Source organism: Triturus cristatus, chromosome 7 (genome assembly GCF_964204655.1).
Source record: "Triturus cristatus chromosome 7, aTriCri1.1, whole genome shotgun sequence".
Lineage (NCBI taxonomy): Eukaryota > Metazoa > Chordata > Amphibia > Caudata > Salamandridae > Triturus > Triturus cristatus.
In genome coordinates, this window is record NC_140590.1 from 73,845,111 (window position 1) to 73,866,092 (window position 20,982).

Genomic DNA, 20,982 nt, shown 5'->3' on the forward strand with positions numbered 1-20,982 from the left:
GCATGTGGTACTTGTACTGTCAATGGATGTCCTAATACTATGGCATCGCTTTGTCTGATTGCTAAAACTGTTGCTGCCACTGATTTCAGGCACGCAGGCAAAGCCTGAGCTACGGGATCTAATGCACTAGAAAAATAAGCACATGGTTTGTGTGATCCTGCTTGTTCCTGTGTGAGTACTGACAAGGCAGTACCTTCGCGTTCTGTAACGAAGAGTGTAAACTGTTTATTGTAACATGGTGTTGCTAAAACAGGTGCTTGGCATAAGGCTTTCTTTAGGCTTTCAAAGGCTTGTGTATGTTCCTGAGTCCAAGGGAGAACAGTCGATGTGGCTGCCTCCTGTGTTGTCAATTGAATGAGGGGTTTTGCTAGAAATGCATACTGAGGGATCCACTGCCTACAATATGAAGTGAGGCCTATGAAAGCCCGCACCTCCTTTTGTGTCTTGGGTATCGGCATATTTGCAATTAGCTGGATGCGATCTGGTGTAAGCTGCCTTCCCTCCTTGGACAGCGAGTGACCAAGGTAAACAACTCGCTGGACACAGAATTGCAGCTTAGAAGGGGACACCTTGTGCCCTTTTTCGGCCAAAAATTGTAATACCGTCAGTGAGGCTTTCTCACATTCAGGTTCGCTCCTAGCGGTGATCAGCAGATCATCGACATATTGAAGCAGGGCAGTGTTGACTGGCATGTGGATACTGTCGAGTTCTCGTTTCAGTGCTTGGCTATAAATGCTGGGGCTTTCCGTAAATCCTTGAGGTGCGCGTGTGAATTTAAAGCTACGTCCATTTAAACTAAATCCGAACAAGTATTGGCTTTCCGGATCTATTGGGACGCTGAAAAAGGCATTCTTGAGATCAATTACAGTAAAGAATGTTGCTTCGGAATCAATGGCTGTCAGTAATGAAGAAATGTCTGGCACCACGGGGTATTGTGGTACTATGCATTTATTTAATTCGCGCAGATCAATAACCAATCGATATACTGGCGGGGCTGTTGGATCGGTTCGTTTAAGAATCGGAATTATCGGTGAATTACATACATTGGAGTCAGTTTCCACAACCACTCCCTGGGTAATAAGCTCGTCAATGATTTGTAGTAAAGCCACTACAGCATCTGGGGGTAACTTGTATTGTCGCATTCGTGGAAGTACCACTCCTGCCTTTAGTGTGACTCGATATGGTGTAATGTTCATGCAACCAACATCTGTAGGGCCTTGTGCCCATAAATGTGTCGGTAAAGTCTGTAGTCGGTGATCCATGTCTCGGGACACGTAGTGCCCTTTGAAATCACGTAAAAATAATCTTACTCCTTCTGGAGAACAACATATTATAGCTCCTAGAGCTTTCAAAGTTTTTATGCCTAACAAGTTTTCTGGACATGATTTAGTAAGTAATAAGTCTGTAGTTCGTGTCAAGGGACCAATCGTAAGTGGAAGAGGCTGTGTTACTTCGTTAATGATAGGTTTTCCTGAAAAACCAAGGGAAATATTCTGTGTGCCTGAGAGGGGTGCCCCTGGAACTTCACTACGTTTTATTGTTGTTCGACTTGCCCCTGTATCAAGTAAGAATTTTCTATCTTGACCTAACAGTTCACTGTGTACATAAGGTCCTTCTTGATCTACAGGGACCTCAATAAGGGGTAAGCCAACTTCCCTCTCTAGGCTGTTTCATGAGTATCGTTGATAATCAGGATAGTCATACTGTGCGGTCTGATACATCTGTCGGGTCGTTGTTTGTGTGGCAGCAATAGGCTGCGGTGGTGGAGCTGGCATAGACTGTTGCGGAGCTGGCATGGACTGTGCATGCTGCGGAGTTCCTTGTTGGTTCTGATCCTGTCTAGGTGGCCGTGGTCTTTCTTTTGCGTTACCTATGGCAATATTATGTTTTAAAACTGGACAATCGTGTACATAATGACCTGGCTGTTTACAATAGTTGCACGTCCCTTTTACAGGACCTGTTGAAACACTGGACTGTGTTATACCCTTCTTATGACCGTCAGTTGGTACTGTCTGGGAAACTAGCATTTTCATTTTCGTGTCTTTCATGCGTCTATGTTCATGTTCTTGTTCTTCTCTAATTCTATTGTGATGATACTGTAGCATTTGTAACATTTGTGACGGAGTGTTACCTTGCCAGGTACTCTCGAACTTCAATACTCTATTCTTAACTTGGGGCAAGGCATTTTCAACTAACTTTGTCACAAACAGATGTGGATACGACTCGCTACTTGCTTTTATTCCACTATTTATACCAAAACATTTCTCAAATCTGGAATAAAAATCACTAGTGTCTTCATCTGATTTTTGTTTACAGGCTGAGATTGCACCCCAGTCTTCCTTTTTCGTAGTTAATAAACGTGGCAGTACCTGTACTAGTAGACCTGGTAGTGCTTTGATCTTGTCCCCGAGCCCTGAACCTGGACCTCGAGCTTTTTCTTCGTTTTCTAATGCTGTCCAATCTATCTTCTGGTCTCCCACCTCCCAATCCTTTTCCTTGAGTTTTTCGTAAATGCCCGCAGGCATTAATACCTTCAATATTGTCATAATGTCGGGGTAGGTATATTCTCCCATGAGTAACATATCTTTAATTTCACGGTGGAAACCCGCTGGGTCTTTGTCATGACTGGGTACCACCTTCTTCATTTCTAATAGTTCTATTTTAGATATGGGTGTGTATACAAACACACGTTTAAACTCATTGTCATCACCCTTTATCGGGTGCACTTCGCGTAAGGGATTCTGTCTATCCATGTAATACGTCGTTCTTTCCTTGATGGGCAGTGAGACATGTTCAGGACATACAAAAAGAATGTACTGCTTTCTGGATTCTAGTATTTCTCTAATTAACTTAGTACCGGAACCTCTCCATTTATTCGTGAGTAATTCAGTCAATATATCAGGTAAGGGACCAGGATCGGAGTGTTGGCTTTTATATAATATAAGGAGTTGTTGAATCATATAGATACCAGCTAAACGCTGTTCATCTGGGGCGAGGTTTAAAAACGTATGTACTAGTGTATCATCACCATATTTTCCAGGACTATCAACCCAGTGAACGGCTGACCTGGCTAATTCTTGTTCGTCCATAGAATCGAGTATATGATAACCCCTTCGTTCTCGGAGTAATTTGTCAGCGGCTTGGAATGAATGTTCGGGGGACCTTATATTTATTATAGGAGTTTGGAATTTTCTGTTATTATCTGGACGTATCGGACATATCGGATCAATAAAGCATCTAGTATTATTGCAAGATCTTCCTCTACCTACATAGGCCATAGTTTCTAACTGTCCTGTGGGCAGTTCTAATTCTTCCTCGTGTATTCGTTCTATTTCTTTGCGGATCTTTCGGCTCATAGCTACTATACATGATCGTTTATCTTGTCTCCCCTCTGATATATTCTTACCCCATGTGGTAAGAATTTGCATTTCTTCCGTATTTACCCCTGGTTGATCTTGATTTCTGATCACACAGTTTATGAGGAAACGTAACAGTTCCCCCTGTATTTCCACCTTCTGATACTCCATGGCTCTGTTAATACTCTCAGGGTCTCGCCCTGACTGAACAAAATGATATATATTTTCTAAATGTGCAGTCATTCCTGGTAGCTTCCCTAAATATATTGCAGCTCGTCGGATACGTAATGATGCCAGCATCATTTCGTCCCCTTTTCCGGGCACAGGGTCATATCTACAGTCTATTAGAAGTTCCTTGAGCGTGTTGGGAGTTACTAGTTTAGGCGTACGTTGGTGGGCTATTTCTTGAAAGGAAAGTTTATTTGTTCTGGGTGGCGTAGAAAAAATGCTTGATGTACCTCCGGTAGCACCACCTGGGGTGCTGGATGTGAAAGGATTCGTTGAACGGGATATAGCAACCATAGGTGTGGATGCAGATGTAGAAACAGATGTGCTTGCCGGAACTTGTGTCAGGATTTGCTGTTGCAGAGGAGGAGGGTCTTGGCGTTGAACCCCCTCGGCAGGCGGTCTATGTGGCGCAGCATTAGCATACTCGGGAGCTGCGTCGTCTAAATAAGAGGAAAGAAAAACATCTTCTGCGGTTCTGGGATGCCCTTTGGGATGTGCTTTTATCGGAAACAATGGGGGTGGCAAGTCTCTTGGTATCTCCGGAGTAGCCTTAGGTAGTCCTTCGGCCAGAAGAGGATACATACCATTCACAAGGGCATTTCTTTGTCTGTCTGTTTGTTCTGACTTTACTCGAGTACCTTCTTCAATTAATACACTTTCTCGAACTTTATTTGAATTCTCCTTACTCTTCTCTTCCTGTCTACGTGCTTTTTCTGTACGTCTATACGATTCTTTACGCCATAATTCAATGGCATCTTTCTGTGACTGTCTAGCTTTCCTTTTCCATAATTCTTCTTCTACTTTCACAATGCAATCTGCATCCCAGGTCCCAGCTGCGGGCCACCTCTGACTTTCTGGTAATTCCTTGGTGTAGTCTACCCATAGATCAAGAAATAATATGGCGTCTAGGCCATGTTTATGATACATGAAGTACCCTGGAGTGTCCCTAGGAGGAATGGGAACAGCTTCTTCGAGTACCCCTTTTCTGGTTGTGATCTGTCTTAATTTCGAAAAGAGCGGCATATTGAGAACTGATCTGATCTGATACCTAGTTTTGAACACGTTTAATACCATAAAACACAATAATGAACAGTCATTCACACCACAATATACAGAACGTATTTAAAACATTTTAACATTTAACATTTAATGAATAAACAATGATGGTCATTTAGGGAACTAGTCACTAAGCATAATACTCGATACTAACTAGATAAATTCTGAATTATATACTAGACATACTTGATATACTGCTAAACAGTACAGATACACTGCTGAAACAGTGCAGACCGGATTTGTGTACCCAAACCCGTCTTGACCGGCACAACCTATGTGCACGTCAGAACGCCTCCCCGATAATGGTACTCACCGGGTAGCTCGGAACGGAAGGCCTCGGAACTGAACTGAACTTGAACCGGCCTGGACTCGACTCGGAACTTCGGAAACTTCGGAAACTGGTGGGCCTCTGTATACCTCGGATCTTGCTCTCTCAGCTAGGCTCTGGTCGGGATACTTCGCACTTCTCACCGCCTCGTCTGGGTGTTGATCGCAGCCTCAGTTACCCCCGCTCGGCAGGAGGGAGATACAGGAAATCCTGTGGGTACGCGTTGTTGTCCGTCCAGCTGTGACAGGAGACCGGGCCTGCAACGCACCGCCGGCGCGTGAGATAAGAAAGTGTCCCTATTCGGGCGCCATTTATGTGGTAAATAATTTAATTACCGGAACTTAATTTGATGCGGAAAATCTATAACAATAGCTCAGTAAAATAAGAGGCAGAATCCGGGGTATTAGAGGTTCGGAACGGGCTTTATTCCATAATCAATTTAAATCGATGAGCTCCATGTTCCATCACCACGAAGGTTCAGGAAGTGAAGACCGTACTTTATTGATAGGTAATCATTTTTATACAATAGGCATTACAGTGAAACAAATGCAGGAGGCGTAACAATTGATAGTAAAGATAAAACATACATGCGTAGCAAAAGTGGGTGTAACTGGGCGTAACTAAAGAACGTCATCAGGTATGATGTCATAATAGGGTGGTTCCATGAAAGAATTTCGCAATGTCAGCAGAAATACTTGGCAGAAATGCGCGCGCAGCAGCATGACGTGTGATTGACGTGCAACTAGGGGGTGAAGGGGACTTGACATTTAGCTCTACATGTGGCGACAGAAGTCTGGAGGGTCAAGTCAACCTAATCCCAAATCATATCTAACATCCTATGTTTAAAGAACTATGTTATCCAAAAGAGAGGGCTCTTAGAGTAGAATCTTATTCTATACTGACTATACTGACTATTAGTGCGTGTACAAGCGTCTAAGTGTCTACACTAGATGCGAGGGCAGGAATCTTCCATAGCAACAGGGCTATGAATTACTTGCATAAAGACAGAGAAGCCGGGCCCTTTGCTCGGTAGCTGGAAGAATGTTTACTTAAACTACTAGACAGGAATGCATTGGGTAGGGAGCGGAGCAGATAATTTCGAAGGTGAAATACAGTTTTTGGCAGGCAACAGGCTGATGTCAGGCACCGTTAGCCGCGCAGAGAATGAGGACAAAGTTCATGGATACAGATGCGAGCTCAGACTGAAGCTTTCAGAGGCAGTAGGCAGGAAAAGCTTGATGGCAGAATCAGGGCCTACTTGCCTGGACTGTAAAATGGCATAAGTGAACCATATAAAGGCGGTGGCCTTTCATACTTAGGAATGGAGTATCCAGCCCATTCATGGCGGATCTGAAAGAGGACATGTTGGCGGTGGACGCACATGTGTTTGCGTATTCATAACTGGAACTGGAGGGAACATACATGTACTTGTGATTTATACATGAAACCGTTGGGGTCCAAGATAGGGGACATAACTGACCAGAAAAATCCATATTTCCACACACTTCACATATGACAGTAAAATAGCACAAAAACTCGTCAGGCCCCAGGGGCGAGCCAAACCATATACTAAAATAGTGGTATAAGAACCACGACTTAACTAGACACAAGGCCTAGAGCCTGTAGAATCACTGGGACCCCAAGGAACCACTCAAGGTAGTGACACAGGAGACCCATGGGGCCGGGTGCAGTGTGAGAACACAGCCACGAGCTCCCGTTAGCTACTATCTAGAAAGTCGCAGTTAGATTTTTAAAGATTAGGGACACTTAGAAATGAGTCAGGACCAAACCCTTGGGGACTTAGGAAGTTCTAGGGTCAACACCCGCGGGAGCACCGGAGTACTTGTGTTACCTCACCCAGAGAAGCCAGGTGATAGGTGTCAAATGGTGTCGGGTCGCGTGGATGATTTCAATGGGAGCTGGCAAAGAAGTGCTGCTGCCGGGAAGATGCGAAGTGTCCAAAGAGATCCAAGCCTGGATTGAAGTTGAGAAGAACCTGAAAGCAGAGGGGACAGAGTCACTTGCCAGTGACCAGGAAGACGATAGGCAGATGCCCACCGATGTCGCTGATTTCAGGTGAAGAAGGTGAAACTACGAGGACCAGGAGGCGTCAAGGACAACCAGGAGCTGAATTAGAGCTTTCCCACAAAGGATGTCGAGTGCTGCAGCATTGGTTACTGGATTGGACACAACAAGCCTTGGCAACAGCAACCCACACAGAAAGGAGAAAGATGCTTTGGTGCAGACTAGCAAGGTCTGAGGGACTCACCACTTGGTTGGGAGTCAGGACACATCTGGAGCAAGCAGGGAAGCCCAAGGAAAATCAAAGTTACCCCCTCAGGGACCCACCAATCGACAGACAAGGGATCGCAAAGGGACCTCGAGAGGAAACACAAAATGGCGGCCCACGGGTCACTCTGGGAGTCTAGGCCAACAATATTTGGTGGATTCTCTGCTCGAGGTATGGGCTACAAGTAACCCCAAGCATGACTTCATGAGATGTCAAGGAGTCATTGCACTTGCAAAAGTGCAAGGTGACCAGGAGTTCCAGTTCCACACTACTCACGAGGGCTGAAGGTCTCAGCTTTGCTGGGGACTCAGGTCAGCCTCTGAGATGTCTGGAAATCCTCTTCCTGGCCTGCAAATACTTCAGAGTACGGCAGGAGCTTTGGAGCTGTAGACCTGCAAAATGCTTTTTTGGTGCCTGCCAATAAGGGGAGTCGCTCCTTGACCCAAGGGAGATTTCTTCAGTCCTCTAGCCTTTAGTGGAGAGTCGAAGTTCCAGGATTCAGCTTCAGAGTTTCATCCAGGGATATCTAAAGTTCTGGTTACAGAGGTTCCTTACTTATACCTAAGGAAGGGGTTGGACTAGCTCTAGGGACCCACCTATGGGAGGGTTTGGAAAGAGGTGTTGGCTACACCCATATCCTTTGTCCAGTTTCACGCCAGAGCAGGGGCTGGAAGCCCCTGAACCGGTTTGAGCTGGACTATGCACGGGGACACTAAATGTGCCCCCAGTGCAGATCTTCAAAGCACTCTGAGAGTGCTCTCACCCAGCCCCAATGCACATAAGCCTGTCTGGGAGCTGGTTACACCTCCCTGTGACAGGAAACCTATTGTCCAGGCCTCCCCTGCTGGAGTTTCGGTCAGCAGCAAGAGGCCAGACCCGGGTCTGTGGCTGCAGCATCCATTTTGTGATGCCAGGGTTCTATTGAATTTCTACCGGGTATACCAGTACTGCCATGTCTCTCCCTCTTGAAGGATGGGATCATATCCTCACATCAAGAACTGATGTGGGGGTATGATTACAAGGTGTTTTACACCAAACATGACATGTTTCCTTGCAGCCAGTCCAAAGTTAGCATTAACCTCAGCTCATGCCTGGGCACCCTCTCACATATAACCAAGCACCCTGCCTTCAGGATTGATAAGGCCTGCCATAGGGGTGACAGATAGGTTACTATGTGCAGTGATAGGTGGGGTATAGTGAGCCTATACCTCAGTAAGGGGTGCATGCACCACCTTACCCAGGCTGCAGTAGCAGAACTATGCTGTCATTTCAGAAGGCTTCTTAGGGGTAGCATAATACATGCTTCAGCCCCTGGTAGGCCCTTGGGGTATATATGCCCTGGGTACATAGTATTCCATACTATGTACCCAGGGCATACTATACTATACTAGGGACTCACAAGTGTACCCCAGAATTCAATCTGGAGTGTACCTAAAGTACATGCAATCAATTTAGAGAGGAAGCAGCTAGGCTGAGGCCCTGAATAACAGTGAATAACAGTGAAATACCAGCAAAAAGTGGGGGTAACCATGTGAAGCAGATCCTACTCTCCTACAGGTGGGTTCTTTGTGGTTGATGACTCAAGCAAGAGATGAAATAAGTCAATCTTTCATCAAAATAGATGATGCACTAACAGCTGTGGACATGGAGAAAAGACAGCACAAATAATCATCCTGATACCTTCTCATCAGATGAAAACCAGAGAACTTTGCATTCCAAAGTAAATGACACCAAAACAGCACAGACAATCAAAAAAGCAAGCAGAACACAATCGTACAGATTTGGTACATGCAAATGTGCGCCTAGTGCAAAATCTCCATGTGAAAATGTTATGAATTTGAGTACTCCAGGGAAACTATGATTGTAGTGATCCTCTGATAGAAATCCTGTTTAGAAAGTGAATTATTTGCTGCAGAGAGCTATTCTATGAATCTGTCAACTTTTTTGAGCCAAACCCTTTCGGATTAGGACAGCCAGTCTGTATTCCATTGAAAGAAATGGGAAAAACAATACATATTCCACTGTTTGGTTTGTTGTGAGATGATTGTACGTCTACCATCTCCAGAGTGTGATGGACTGGTCTACGGCCCAACGTGCTTATATCATGTGATTAAGAGCCTAGAAGGATGCCAGACCAGCATTCAAGACAGTGTGAATCTAACAAAACCAATATACGTTTTTATTGCTAACATAGTGTTCCAACACCTAATCATTAAGTAATTTATTATATGCACAATGTCAATAATAGAACTATATGCAGATGGTGCATCACCATTAAGTAAACAGCAATGAATCAAGCCTGTCCTTCAGTGCATAATTAAAAAAAACACAGAGTGCTTTCTTTGTCAATGTAAAATCAACTACATGGCTTCTTAGCAAGTGTAAAAATAACTAAATTAATGCACAGACTTTTGTTCCGAGAACATCACTCTTATAAAGTGTGAAACAATGATAATTATAATTATAGTAATAATAAGAATAACAATAGCAATAATAATTATGATTATAATACATGTTAATAGCTTTTCTATTTTACTTCATACATATAGTCCAGCTTTCTAAATTCAAATATTACCAATTTTATGGTATTCAACTTACTCACCTCAGGAGGATGGAAGACTGAGTAGGCCCTCCTGGGATTCAGACTCACCTCTTGCAGAGATGTTCAGCAGGGACTGTTTGGAACGCTGAGCTATACTGCCAGCTAGGTTTAATTGCCACATGCACAAAGAAAAGCAGCTTTCAGCCGGTCCATCTAAAGCCCCTACAATAGCTATAGAAGAACACACAAACTAGAATTTTGTTTCTGATTTCTGATTAAATCAGGCTTTTAGGTCCTTGACTAAGATAAAAAAAGACTTGAACAGCAGCAAAAAATGCAACAAAGCTGCAACAATTTGTCTTTAATTCACAGAGATCAGCACCAAATACATTTTGGTGCATGTACGAATGTGGAGTCGTGGTGTTCAGTAATGACACAGCACACCTTTGTCACTATCCCAAATATAATCTGAATATGTTCCTTCCTTGGAAAAAGAATAGCATAAGATCTTGCCAAGTAAACCCTTTGATGAATGCATTTCACCTCTATATAAATTGAATATATTTTACTCGTACGAAGACTTGTTAAATCTAAGGACATAATACTGTTTAATATTTAATTGTGTATGATATTTCTTTTGCAATTAAAACCTAATTGGTGGCTATTTCATGTTTTTACACTGACTGCTGCTTGTTTTCTTTTCTTTTTATGGGCACTAATATGGGTTATTACTAGCATGCCCTCAGTCTGATTGGTTAACAGTCTTGGGGGAGAAATTGGGGATGTTGGATACGTTCTGCTGCTGGCTCTCTCTACACGTTCTACCCCAAACATTTCGCCTTCCTTCCCTCCATTTTGCTGGAATTCTATTTTGTTGGCCTTAGGGCTCTGTGCATTTTACAACTGCTAACCAGTACTAAAGTGCTTGTGCCCACTCCCTTAAACATGGTAAAATTGGTTTAAAGCTAATTTGCATATTTAATTTACTTGTCCCTTGTAGAGTGGTTTACTGTATGCCAAGGAGCTGTAAATTAATGCTACTAGTGGGCCTGCTACGCAAACAAATGATTGATGGGTTTTGAATAAATCATGCATTCCACCCCAGTCAAGAGATCTGGGTTAAATCCATCATTCTTTTGCTCACCATGTCACCCCAGTTTTGACCCAGCCATATGCAACTCAGTCTTGACCCTGTGCCTCATGGGAACAGTCCAGCCCGAACTGCCAAGCTAGGTCCTCCCTGGACCAGAAACAAGCATCATGGGACCAGTTTGGGGGTATTACCCCTCATCAGCCAGGCTAGCTTGAATCCATTGTAGGAGTGAGCAAAGGACCCAGATCTGTGACTGGGGGTTATTGTTTGATTAGTTCTGCATTCCGTTCATCAGCTCTTCTTTTTGCATTTGTTGCCCTAAGTGGGAAGGGTATGCCCAGCTCGCTACACCACCAGATTCAGGCAAGCGTGGCTGATGAGGGGTGTTACCCCGAAACCGGTCCCAGGATGCTTGTTTCTGGTCCAGGGAGGACCTGGCCTGGCAGTTTTGGCTTGACTGTTCCCATGGGCAACAGGTCAAGACTGATTTGCATATGGCTGGGTCTTAACTGGAATGGCGAGGCATGCAAAAAAAAAAACCAATGAATTTAACACAGATCTGTGACTGGGGAAGAATGTTTGATTAATTCTGTATTCCTTCAATCATCCATTCTTTTTGCACAAGAACTGTGCCACCCACTTAAGTTGCCCTTTAAACCATGTCCAAGGCCTGCCATTAAAGCCTAAATGCTGTTTTAAACTGCCAATTCGACCTTTTATTTGATGTCACCTCTAAGGTAGGTCGTTTCATGCTATATTAGGTTAGCAATGCATGGCTAAATTGATGACATTTATGTTCACATTATGCAACTCACTGAGTTATCCCTGTAATGTCAAAGCTTCAGTTAGCAAGTGTGACTCTGTTTTGCATTCCGTAATCCCTATTAGGCTGCTTAGACTGTGCTCGAGTTAGGCCTCATTGCTCATGTAGCTTGCCTCAGCAGAACACTGCATTTCATTATTATTTTCTCTCCTGTTCAAGGCTGTCTCTCGACCTACTAATGAATAGGCTATTCTGCCCTCACATACTTATCCGAATGTGTAGTTTCTGCTCCCACGTTAGGAGATACTGAGACCCAGCACCGTTACCTTGAGGCCATGATCACGTGTACCCATCTGGCAGGTGTTTGCTCATCCTACTGTGCCTCTTTGTTCATGTTCGGCTCCGGCCGGTAGTTTTCCATGCTGGGCGTGTTTGGAGGCTACACCAGAGGAATGATTACTCCCCAACCCACTCAGCAGGACACACGCTGAACCCCATCTTCTTTGCCAGCGACAACATCACCTTTAGCCTCATCAAGGAGCTACAGTGGACAGACAACCACTGTGTTCGCTTTTCCTTCAACAAACCCACTGTATACCACCATACCCACTGCTACCCTTGCAGAAGTTGGAACAAGGTTGCCGAAGAACAGCTCATCACCTCTTTCAGCAAAAGTCCCTCCACCCAGATCCACAGACGCCAACACCACAGCACGCAAGCTCCACCTATGGATCTCCTACTATGCCAACATTTTGGCTGCCCAAACAACACTCCAAGAAAGCCAGTTGGTTCTCTCCTGCCCTTCATGAGTCCTGACGCACCTGTAGATGGCTCGAGAAGAGATGGAGGAGCAGCAAGACTTCAGAAGACTACTCAAACTCCAAGACCACTATCACTGCACACCACCACCTCATCAGAACAATGAAGAAAGGATCAATGCCAACGCACTCAATAGAATATACATTTTTTGCTCTGTTCAAAGAATTTGTCAAACTCAGCACAGGGACAGCAGACATCCCCCCTCCCAAGACCTCAGCAAAAACGCGGGCACCTGCTTCCACCACGAGATAAAGTGTAGTGTAGTTCCTATATTCCTGATATGCTCTGCGCATTGGAATAATATACACTATAGCTTTGACATAGGACTGAGGTCAGTATGTCTCTATCAAGTACATTAAACTTAATAACTTGTGTGTGCCAGCTAACTGAGAGGTCACTAGAAACTTCTCAAATACACAAGAAGGAATTAGTTTCTGAAAACCGCATAAACATCACAACTTTGTTTCCATTAGAATCGGAAAAATCTCAGAATCGTGGAAACAAAAGATAACAGTTTCACTCAGTCAATTGTGCATGCTTCGTTTCTACAGAGTAACACAGAAATAGATAGATGGGCGTTTCAATAAAAAGGGTTTATTGAACAGTCTCATTTCTCGTGCAAGAGATATGAACTGCTACAATCGTAAGACAGAATTTGAAGTAAAATATGTACAGCGTTAGCAGTAAAATAAAATAATACTGCAATAGCATGGTGTATAGCTATGACAGATATTCATAAAAATACATACATAAATAACACAGGCTAAAATGTTGATACTCATCTGATGCTTCTAGCTAGTTCTACCCCAGTGTACCTAACCTAAGTGTAGTATGAGGTAATAAGTAGGTGCTGTTTGTCTATAGTCTAGTTTTAGCTATAGTTGCCAAGATTTGCCAAAAGTCCCTCTAGGTTCTAGTCTGCTCCATACCTTAGAATGAGTGAAGTTGGAATCTCTTTCCGAGTCTCGATCTTTAACAACCCGCAAGGGGAGTCAGAAGCAGTGCTTAATTTGTGCCGGGGCTTTCCGGTGCTTAGCACAGGCACCTTTTTATCAGGGCCGGGTCTACGCTGCCAATTTACATCAATGACGCGACTGCACTGCAGTCTGCACATTATGCGTCCAAATAAATTAAATCGATTTGCCTTACAGCAGTGTTTTTACAGTCTCAAGTTTACCGAGTCCTTCCGTTCAGAAGAGTGTTGCTGTGCAGCGAGCCCAATCAATTTGCTTTCAGTTTAGCCGGTGGGCGGGCCACTGGGTAGGCTGCATTTGGTTCTATGGGGGTAGTGGACTACGCAAGAGTGCCGTGCGTAACCTTTTTCAGTCCACGGACGTCACACATCGAGGCGGGCACTTTAAAACAGCAGCGCAGCAAGGCTCTTAATAAGGCAGTGTCACAGGCTACAGCTAGAAACTGCAGTAAGTAATAAAACCATCGCTCCTTTTTCTTGAACGTGGTGACTGGTGATGGTAATCTGAACCGAGTTAGAGGCCCAAGCAATTATGCCCCTGGCGCCGGGCGCCCGTGTGCAATGCTCCGGCCCCGGGCCAGGAGGCAGCCGGAAGGGCAGGGCCTTGCCATTTAGATTCACTTTTTCTCATCAATCCATGGGCCTGTATACCAGTACAGAAGAGCAAGAGGAGGGTTTTTTAGACAAAAATAGGAACATGTCTTGATATATTCTGTAGTGTATAGATATTCCCACAGTGTCTATCTTCGGAATTATTTCTGCTGAAATCAAATGCTGGTTTAACCCCTTCAGTGCCCCGCCCTTTCCCCGCCCTGTGCCGGGCGTTGCATTAGCGGGCGGGGTTCATGACGAGATAGTCTCGTCATGGGCACAGCGCAACCGTGCTCCATGACGAGACTATCTCGTCATGGGCACTGAAGAGGTTAACGATACACTTGTAAACCAGTAATCATTTAGTGTGGCGCATATCTCTTTACAGTCTGCCATGTTATGAATTTGCATTTCCCTTCCAGTAATGTAAATATGCACAAGGGTAACTTCCAGGTAGATAATAAACGTGACCTTTTGTGCGCTGTCACACACACTTTTCAAGCGCCCTGGGGATTGGCTAGGCAGTGATTTGAAGTGCAAGATTTCTCATCATCAACGTTTTTGTTTACGGTCTTGTCTAACGATGAAGAATTATTAGCAAACATGTCCTGTGCTGTGCCGTTTTAATAGCGGAGTTCCTTGGCATTTACAGGGTGTTTTCTGAGAGAGACATGAATGGAAACGCGCCTGCCCCTTCTTTTAAATCGGATTTCAGTTCTGTAACCATGCATTCATGTTTGGTGGTCGCCTCACTAGGGTGGAAATGATATTGAAATACTGTTGATATTTAAAAAATGTTTAACAGAAAGAAACAATGGCGAGGATTTCCTCTCCAGGGTAACCAACCCAATTTGGGAATTAATAAGGATGTGCAGCAGAACGTCTGTTTTCTTACTGTATATTGGAGTCTCATCTGAAGACTGCACCCTTGCATCTGGTAGCCTTTAGTATTTGAGATTTGCTTGTAGTGTTTTAATACCTAGCAGACTGTGTTGTAAGCTCATCTTATCACAACGTGCCTTTTGTGTTTTGGGATCGTTATTATGAGTACCATGAAGTATGGGAATAAAATAAAGAGTTATAATTAGGAGATAAGCCTTGTTCCAGCTTACACTTTATGAAGTGTTTACTTTTTTATATTTATGTCCCATGGACATTGGCATTAAAAAAAGTGCAAAGGCCCAAAGATTTACTTAAGAGATGACCGCCTTTGCTGCCCACATATCCATTTTCAATGCATTATTCGTTTTAGATATTTATTCCAAAATTGTGCACTTTTCATTTTTATAATTTTCAAAATGTTCACAGGGCAGGGGAACCTCCTATCAAAACCTTACTTGGAGGAAGGCTCCCTTGCTGAAATTCAGATTGGGTTTTACATCTGACTTTTAGCAGTGCCAATGAGGATGTAGGCGAAGCCAATAGAGTAATTGGGTGAAGCCAGTGGAGGAAGTGGGTGGAACCAAGGGAAAGTGAGCGTGGCTCCAACAAAAATTTGAGCACCTGGACTTCATATTTTACAAATTAAGCACTGGTCAGAAGCACTGGAGCTGGATTCTCTACACGGAGGATGACAGCGTCTGGTCAGTGCGTCAGGCAGGGACTTGACTTTCTTACGAACTTGCCGTGGCGAGTCGCGTCGTGTAAGTAGATAGCTGAACCGTTGTTTGTCATGGTAATTGAAGGTATATTTATACCCTGAAGGTGTTTAGGAATGCCAGTATTGACGTAAATGTCAGGCAGAGGAACGTCATGAATGAACCCCTTAGGAATAGCTGTTCATGCATAATAAATGAGTTTCTTGGAGAAATCAATATCCAAGCAAGGGGAAGTCCTAAAGGCTTAAGAGTCTGGTTTTCCAAGAACTCGTTGTGACGTAGATAAACGGATGTAGGTGGCCATGCCTGTATTTGGTTAGCATGGATAATGCCTAAATAAGGGTAGGATTTCTATGCCTAAATATGGGCAATGCGAATTGTGCCTATATATTAGGAAATAAATCGGGAAACCTATATACGGTATCTAAATCGACACACAACAAAAGGAGATATACAACAGCTTTGACAACTTCGATACCCAAGACCCTCTCATCCCACCAGCAACCACCATACCCTATGATGCCAGACCCCAACAGTACCCTAGTCAGCTGGATTCCCCTCACAGTGGATGACACCCTCATGATCATGAAGAGCATCCTCTCTGGAACACCCTCTGACCCCTGCCCGCATCACATCTTTAACAGAGCAGGTACCACCATCGTCCCCAAACTCTGCCACACCATCAACTGCCATATCAACTCCGCCACCTTCCCAGACCCATCTCTATTGTCCCCTTCCCAGTCAAGGTCATTGAGAAAGCCATTGGTGCCCATCTTTCCAATTCATTAAAGGGAATCACATCCTGGACCGCTCCCAATCCCCTTTCTGAAGCAGCCACAGCACCGAAACCGCCCTCCTTGCTGGCACAGATGACATCTGTGCCCTCCTCGAACGAGGCAAAACTGCAGCCCTCATCTTCTTGGGTCTCTCAGCTGCCTTTATACCGTCTTTCAATGCACCCTCTGCACAAGACTTTATGATGCTGGCACTTGCAACAGTGCCCTAGAATGGATCTGCTCCTTTCTTACTGGCCGCACACAGAGAGTCAGACTACTTCCTCTCAGAACCCACAGAGATTGACAGTGGAGTGCCTCAGGGCTCCTCCCTGAGCCCCATTCTTTTGAACATCTACATGGCCCCCCTCGCAGCCATCATCAGGAACCATGGACTCAACATCATCTCCTGCTCCGATCACCCAGCTGATTCGCTCTCTCACCAATGGACAGTTTCCAAAAACAACTTTCATGATGGGATGAAGGTTTTCGCCACCTGGATGAAGAACAGCTGCCTCAAGCTCCAGTCAGAGAAGGCCAAAGTCCTCATCCTGGGCCCCACCCCTCTCTGCCTGGGATGACTACTGGTGGCTTGCAGCACTTGGAACCCCCAACACCAACAGACCACACTCAAAAGCTCAGCATCATCATGGACTCCTTGCCGGCATTACCCAGAAACCCCTCAAACAACTGCAGAACATTCAGAACGCCTCCACCAGACTCATCCTAAACATCCCCGCCGCAGCCAAATCACTGGTTACCTAGGAGACCTCAACTGGCTCCAAGTCAACAAAACAAGCACCACAAAACAAACACAAGGTGATGAAGGACAGACTGCTGAAATCTTCCAGACACTCACCCCAAGTCACAGATCTGCATTGAATCCATCATCATTCTTTAGCTCACTTCGCCACCTCAGTTCAGACCCAGCTATATGCAAATCAGTCTTGACCCTGTGCTTCATGGGAGCAGTACAGCCCTAACTGCCAACCCATATCTTCCCTGAACTGGAAACAAGCATTCTGGGACCGGTTTCGATGTAACAACCCTAATCAGCCATGCTAGCTTGAATCCTGTGGCAAAGTGAGCAAAATACCCAGGTCTGGGTATACCCTGCCAACTTGGATAAACAAAGCAAACTTGAGGAGATAATGGACTAATCCACTGAAACTTTTCATACACTCACCCCCAAACACATATCTGGGTTGAATCCATCATTGTTCTTTAGCTCACTTCGGAACTTCAGTTCAGACCCAGCTATATGCAAATCAGTTTTGACCCTGTGCCTCATGAGAAAAGTCTAGTCTGAACTGCCAACTCAGGTCTTCCCTAACCCGGAAACAACCATCCTACGACCGGTTTTGGGGTAACATCTCTCATCGGCCAGTCTAGCTTGAATTCAGTGGCAAAGTGAGCAAGGGACCCACGTCTGGGCATACTCTGCCAACTTAGGGCAAACAAAGCAAACACAAGGAGATGATAGACGAACCTTCAAGCTACTCACACATGCCTATAAAGCCCTACAAGACGCGCGACATGTGCCTCACATTCCACGTACCCACCAGAGACCTCCGCTCTGCCCAACTGGCCCTGGCCACCAATCCACACATCCGCAAGACCACAGCCGAAGGAAGATTCTTTTCCTATCTCACAGCAAAGACCTTAAACACCATGCCTCTCCAACTCAGGCATTTACTGTCACTGCCTCAAGTCAGGAAGGACCTCAAGGCCAGGCTCTTTGACAGAACCACAGCTCCTTCGACGGACCAGAAGCCCCCCACCCCCACCCCCAGCACATTGAGACCCTTACGGGTGAGTAGTCACACTTTACAAGCCATTGATTGATTGATTGAACAGGGAGCAACGAGTAGAAAGAGGGAGAATAAAGGTCAGACACGAGCAGCAAGAGGTGTAATAAAGGTGAGAAACTAGCAGAAAGAGGCAAAATAGAGGTCAGAATCCAGCAGCATGAGGCAAAATAAAGGTAAAATTCAAGCAGAAAGAGGCAAAATAAATGTAAAAAATGAGCAGAAAGAGGCAGAATAAAGGGCCAAAAATGAGCAGAAAGAGGCAGAATAAAGGTCTGAAACAAGCAGAAAGGAGATGAAAGAGACATATAAAGGTCAGCAATGAGCCAAAAGAGGTAGAATAAAGGACAGAAGGGAGAAGAAAGAAGAAAATAAAGGTCACAAACAAGCAGAAAGAGGCAACATATAGGTCAGAAACCATCAGCAAGAGGCAAAATAAAGGTCAGAAATGAGCAGAAAGAGACAAAATACAGGGGTGGCTCCTCCATTTTAGTGGAGGAGCATCACCCCACAAAGAAGAGCCGCAGGCCAGAGCTGGAAAATAAAATGGTAATAAAGTTTACCATTTTATTTTTCTGCAACCATCCCCTTCTGCATTTTGTATCAGGACAGGGCTGGGCCATTGCTGCTGGGTGGCAGCAGGGAGCTGTGAGCCTAAGTTTAAAATGCACATCTGTGTGGCTGGCTAATCTTGCGACGGCCAGACAGAAATGCAAATTTTACACTTCTCTAACCTAGCTGTCTTAGACATCTGGGTTAAAAAAAAAAGCACAGTCCTCCAGTGGTCTTAAGAGTGTTGAGAGAGGCCATACCTTCCAATTCTGGTGCTTCTCTCATGCTGGTTACCAGCAAGAGAGCAGCACCGGCATTGGTTAGGGTAGTTGGCTGGGTCTCGCGTGGGGGCCTGCCTCGAACAGAGAAGACCGATTGAGGAGGATGTTGTTTTGCATGGGAAGGTAAGTGTATTTTATTTAATACATTTATTGTGCCACCCACCACACTAACCTCAGTACATGCCAGCCGGCACTGGCAAAATAAAGGTCAGCAAGGAGCAGAAAGAGTCCAAATAAAGGTGAGAAATGAGCAGAAAGAGAAAAAATGAAGGTCAGCAATGAGCAGAAAGAGGCAAAATAAAGGTGAGAAATGAACGGAAAGAGACAAAAAAAAGGTCAGCAGTGAGTAGAAAGAGGAAAAATAAAGGTGAGGAATGAGCAAAATGAAGCAGAATAAAGATCAGAAGGGAGAAGAAAATGCAGAAAAACAAGCAAAAATAGGTAGCAAGACAGCCAGAAATGAGCCGGAAGAGGATAAACAGAGGTCAGGAACAAACAGCAAGAGGCAGAATAAAGGTCAGAAATGAGCAAAAAGAGGCAACATAAAGGTCAGAGCTGAGCAGCAAGAGGCATATTAGAAATAAAAAATGAGCAGCAAGAGGCAAAATAAAGGTCAGGAGTGAGCAGAAAGAGACAAAGTTGGGGCATATATATACATACCCAGTAGAAGGTGTCAGCCGAAACACGCCAGTCATAATCTTTTTAATTATTTAGTTTCTTTTGTGAAAATAGTTTCCACATGAAAGAAAAACATAAATATGCAAAGATTGGGACAATATCTCTCTGATGCTGGTTTCCATGCCATGTCATATATGTGGATTTCCACCTGACAAAAGAGTGGGACAAAAAGCGACTTGTGAGGAATTTGTTTACTCTGGGGAAAGACTTTATAACTATTGGTTGCATTTATAGAATGACAATTTTTTGTATTTCCCTTGGTTTGCTTTTGTTCTTAATTCCACCTCACACACAAATAATTGTATCTCCAAAGTGCTGCTGAGAGTTGGCAGGAGGTTTGGGATTCTACATATATTTTTAAATCAGGCTACTCCCTTGCATTCACGTATTTGCAAATAGTGAAGACATGCTGTCCTGTACAATGTGGAAGGTAAACATTCAGCCAGCAGCAAGGCCTGTGGTGATTGATGACCAAGCATTAGGGAGACATGTCTCATTACATTTGGCACACACTCTCCTGCCTTAAGGCTTGTACGGTGGAACTGAATGTCATTCAATAAAAGATTATGAAATAGTGTCTGTTATTATTTTGTTTTCTTTGTCTAGCACTGTGGCTAAGTACTGGGAAGGAAAAGTCCTCTGAATGGTAAAAGATGTGTACTCATGCCCTGAGTGCCCAACTGTACTCATCCCTAATTCTAATTTTTATGTCATAGGTGAACATGGATCATGTGTGTGTCCCTAACATAGGCCTGTCCCATGGATAGCGGTGTTGCTGGACCGGGAGGGACACCCAAAGTGCTAACCAGATAGTTGTGAAAGGCTACCACCTTCACCAGGAGTTAAGCAGCATGATCTCTGTGGTGGCAGAATACCATGTACTGATCAGTAGTAGTGAACAGGACCTTCTTACCCTGTGTCACGGAAGTGACACCTGCAGGCTCAGTCACCTTTTTAATAGTTGTGCTGCTATATGCTTAATTCATCCTTGGCCTGCATCAGGTAAGATGTGGAATGCTGCGCAGCACAGGAGTAGTGACTCTTCGATGGGTGTATGTGGGCCTGGGAATTATGCAGTACAAGGATGGAGCAGTACTGTGCCATGCATGTGTGCTTGATATATGGGCTGGGAGTATTTATGCTTGAGAGTAATACATTAGAAGAGGAATGTAGTGCTGTGCATTGTGTGCACAGGGAAAGCATGTGGTGGCTTTATGTGGGCTTTTGTGAAGCACAATACAATATTGGTGAAG